This window comes from Garra rufa, chromosome 19, assembly GCF_049309525.1.
Source record: "Garra rufa chromosome 19, GarRuf1.0, whole genome shotgun sequence".
NCBI lineage: Eukaryota > Metazoa > Chordata > Actinopteri > Cypriniformes > Cyprinidae > Garra > Garra rufa.
Window position 1 is genome coordinate 27,401,753 of NC_133379.1, and position 5,262 is coordinate 27,407,014.

A 5,262-nucleotide genomic window follows, 5' to 3' on the forward strand; every position below is an offset into this window, starting at 1 on the left:
GTGTGTGTGTTTTATTAAAAAAAGTTAATTGTGTAAATATTAGTACAGTGTCAAATCCAAATGTCAATTTTTTTTTTCTACCAAAAAAAAAAAATTTGCTTTTTCATTAATAAATACAGTTAGAATGCACCTTTTGTGGTGAGTGTGCCTTTAATTGTGTAATCAATACTGAATACAATTATAGTAAGGGTCACTCTCTACAAATACAAATCGAAAGAATGAGCTAATAAAGGAACACTTTTCATGAGTGTTGGAAAATGGGATACAGTGCAAGTGCTATGGGACTCATTTTGTAGTTTAGGGTGATTTTGTTTCAAATTTCCTCAAAAACTATACAGTAAAATGTCTTGAAAATAACTACAGTGATAGTCAGGGTCACTCTGAATACAGACCAATTGAAAGAATGAGCTAACCTATAGAGGAGCATTTTTTATGAGTGTTGGAAAATGGGAAACAGTGCAAATAACAGGATGCATTTTGTTGTTTAGGGTGATTTTGTTATTGTTTTTCTCCAAAACTATACAGTAATATGTCTTGAAAATAACTACACTGATAGTCAGAGTCACCCTGAATACAGATGGAGTGAAAGAATGAGCTAACCTATAGAGGAACATTTTTTATGAGTGTTGGAAAATGGGATACAGTACAAGTGCTATAGGACTCATTTTGTAGTTTAGGGTGATTTTGTTTCTAATTTTCTCCAAAACTATACAGTAAAATGTCTTGAAAATAATTACAGTGATAGTCAGGGTCACTCTGAATACAGATCAATTGAAAGAATGAGCTAACCTATAAAGGAATATTTTTTATGAGTGTTGGAAAATGGGAAACAGTGCAAATAACAGGATGCATTTTGTTGTATAGGGTGATTTTGTTATTGTTTTTCTCCAAAACTATACAGTAATATGTCTTGAAAATACCTACAGTGAAAGTCAGGGTCACTCTGAATACAGATAGAGTGAAAGAATGAGCTAACCTATAGAGGAACATTTTTTATGAGTGTTGGAAAATGGGATACAGTGCAAGTGCTATAGGACTCATTTTGTTGTTTAGGGTGATTTTGATTCTAATTTTCTCCAAAACTATACAGTAAAATGTCTTGAAAATAATTACAGTGATAGTCAGGGTCACTCTGAATACAGATCAATTGAAAGAATGAGCTAACCTATAAAGGAATATTTTTTATGAGTGTTGGAAAATGGGATACAGTGCAAGTGCTATAAGACTCATTTTTGTTGTTTAGGGTGATTTTGTTATTGTTTTTCTCCAAAACTATACAGTAAAATGTCTTGAAAATAATTACAGTGATAGGCAGGGTAACTCTGAATACAGATCAATTGAAAGAATGAGCTAACCTATAAGGGAATATTTTTTATGAGTGTTGGAAAATGTGATACAGTGCAAATAACAGGATGCATTTTGTAGTTTAGGGTGATTTTGTTTCTAATGTTCTCCAAAACTATACAGTAAAATGTCTTGAAAATAATTACACTGATAGTCAGGGTCACTCTGAATACAGATGGAGTGAAAGAATGAGCTAACCTATTGAGGGACATTTTTTACGAGTGTTGGAAAACGGGATACAGTGCAAATAACAGGATGCATTTTGTTGTTTAGGGTGATTTTGTTTCTAATTTTCTCCAAAACTATAAAGTAATATGTCTTGAAAATAACTACAGTGAAAGTCAGGGTCACTCTGAATACAGATCAATTGAAAGAATGAGCTAACCTATAAAGGAATATTTTTTATGAGTGTTGGAAAATGGGATACAGTGCAAGTGCTATAGGGCTCATTTTGTAGTTTAAAGTGATTTTGTTTCTAATTTTCTCCAAAACTATACAGTAAAATGTCTTGAAAATAACTACACTGATAGTCAGGGTCACTCTGAATACAGATGGAGTGAAAGAATGAGCTAACCTATAGAGGAACATTTTTTATGAGTGTTGGAAAATGGGATACAGTACAAGTGCTATAGGACTCATTTTGTAGTTTAGGGTGATTTTGTTATTGTTTTTCTCCAAAAATATACAGTAAAATGTCTTGACAATAATGACAGTGATAGTCAGGGTCACTCTGAATACAGATGGACTGAAAGAATGAGCTAACCTATAGAGGGACATTTTTTATGAGTGTTGGAAAATGGGATACAGTACAAGTGCTATAGGACTCATTCTTGTTGTTTAGGGTGATTTTGTTATTGTTTTTCTCCAAAAATATACAGTAAAATGTCTTGACAATAATGACAGTGATAGTCAGGGTCACTCTGAATACAGATCAATTGAAAGAATGAGCTAACCTATAAAGGAACATTTTTTATGAGTGTTGGGAAATGGGATACAGTGCAAATAACAGGATGCATTTTGTAGTTTAGGGTGATTTTGTTTCTAATGTTCTCCAAAACTATACAGTAAAATATCTTGAAAATAATTACACTGATAGTCAGGGTCACTCTGAATACAGATGGAGTGAAAGAATGAGCTAACCTATAGAGGAACATTTTTTATGAGTGTTGGAAAATGGGATACAGTGCAAGTGCTATAGGACTCATTTTGTAGTTTAGGGTGATTTTGTTATTGTTTTTCTCCAAAAATATACAGTAAAATGTCTTGACAATAATGACAGTGATAGTCAGGGTCACTCTGAATACAGATGGACTGAAAGAATGAGCTAACCTATAGAGGGACATTTTTTATGAGTGTTGGAAAATGGGATACAGTACAAGTGCTATAGGACTCATTTTTGTTGTTTAGGGTGATTTTGTTATTGTTTTTCTCCAAAAATATACAGTAAAATGTCTTGACAATAATGACAGTGATAGTCAGGGTCACTCTGAATACAGATCAATTGAAAGAATGAGCTAACCTATAAAGGAACATTTTTTATGAGTGTTGGGAAATGGGATACAGTGCAAATAACAGGATGCATTTTGTAGTTTAGGGTGATTTTGTTTCTAATGTTCTCCAAAACTATACAGTAAAATATCTTGAAAATAATTACACTGATAGTCAGGGTCACTCTGAATACAGATGGAGTGAAAGAATGAGCTAACCTATAGAGGAACATTTTTTATGAGTGTTGGAAAATGGGATACAGTGCAAGTGCTATAGGACTCATTTTGTAGTTTAGGGTGATTTTGTTTCAAATTTTCTCCAAAACTGTACAGTAAAATGTCTTGAAAATAATTACACTGATAGTCAGGGTCACTCTGAATACAGATGGAGTGAAAGAATGAGCTAACCTATGGAGGAACATTTTTTATGAGTGTTGGAAAATGGGATACAGTGCTAGGAGCTATTTTGTTGTTTAGGGTGACTTTCTTCTAGTTTTTTTTGTCGTATTGTATTGTATTTTAATTATGCAGCCACTGGATAAATAATTTCCTTCGGGATTAATAAAGATTTATCTTATCTTATTTTGTTAGTGTGTTTCTCCAAAACTATACAGTTAAATGTCTTGAAAATAACTGCAGCGATAGTCAGGGTCATTCTGAAAAAACATCAATTTCGAAGAATAAGCTAACCTACAGAGGACAGAGGGTTTTTAAATATATGGAAATAATCCAAGTGCTAGGACACATATGTTGTTTTGTATGAGCTAACCTATATAAGGAAATTATACAAGTGCAAGTATGTTTGTGATGATTTTGCCTTTAATTATCACTGAAACTGTACAGTAAAATGACTTGAAATTAATACATTGATAGCCAGGATCACTTTGAACAAATGTGAATTTAAAGAATAAGCAAATCTGTAAAGAAAAGTGTTTAAAAATTGGGACACACACACACACACACACACACACACACACACACACACACACACACACATATATATATATATATATATATATATATATATATAAACACTGGAAAAACAAAACAAAAAATAAATAAAAAACATTAATGTTAACATTTCTCAACATTAATAAATTATTTAGAATTATTAATGTACAATACAAACGTTTATGCAGAAATTTATAGTATTTACAAACATATAAATATATTTGTAAATACTTTAAATTTCTACATAAACGTTTGTATTGTACATTAATAATTCTAAATAATTTATTAATGTTGAGAAATGTTAATATAAAAGTGTTTTATTTAATCTTTTATTTTAATGTTTGTATGTATGTATATATATATATATATATATATATATATATATATATATATACACACACACACACACACACACACACACACATACATACATACAAACATTAAAATAAAAGATTAAATAAAACACTTTTATATTAACATTTATTAACATTAATAAATTATTTTAATAATGTACAAATACAAACGTTTATGCACAAAATTACATAAACTAAAAGGAAACGCCGGTGTGACGGCTTTTTCTTCTTCTATATATAGTCAGTGAGAGAGAGAGAGAGCCTACACACACACACACACAAACATCAAAATAAAAAAACGGAATAAAACACATTAATATTATTATTTTTTTACATTATCAAATTATTTAGAATAATTAGATACAATATAAACGTTTATGGACTAATGTAATGTATTTATAAACATACGAATAAAAAGTATATAGGAAACGCCGGTTTGACAGCTTCTTTACATGCATTTGACCTGCTCTCAGTACCCGTACCGTAAGTGCACGATTACACGCGCAAGTTAAAAAAAAAGTGCGGCTGGCTTGACCGTGTATTTTAAGGCGCGGCTGGCTTGACCGCAGTCTCTGATTCAGACCGACTGCTTAAATAATCCTCATCAGGGGGTGATCCTGGCATTTAAACCACTCCCCTCTGACAACGGGACAAGGCAAATCACTGCCACCTACTGCGCCACGTGGATACTACGCTAAGCATTTCCCCACGCTGAGAGTTTATCACTGTAACCCTAGTTACCTCCAAAATACCGCAGTTACTAACACAGTTTTATTACTCACTTGTCTGTGTGTGTTACTTTCCAGTCAGTGTTTTTAAGTATTTTCAGTGACTGAATGCTAGAGTAATAATTCAATTCAATTCAAGTTTATTTGTATAGCACTTTTCACGATACAAATCGTTGCAAAGCAGCTGTACAAAATGTAGGCTACTACAATATATTTAGTAGCTTATTAGTGGTGACTACTGTATGTCAAGTCGATGTACATATGGTATAAATGTTAAAATCAGTAATGGTGTAATCAAACAGATGATGAACACTAATAGTAATGATTATGTGTTGCAATCAAACTTGTAGAAAAATTGTGTAGTGCTGTATGTTGTTTCAAGGCTGGCATCATCGGCGG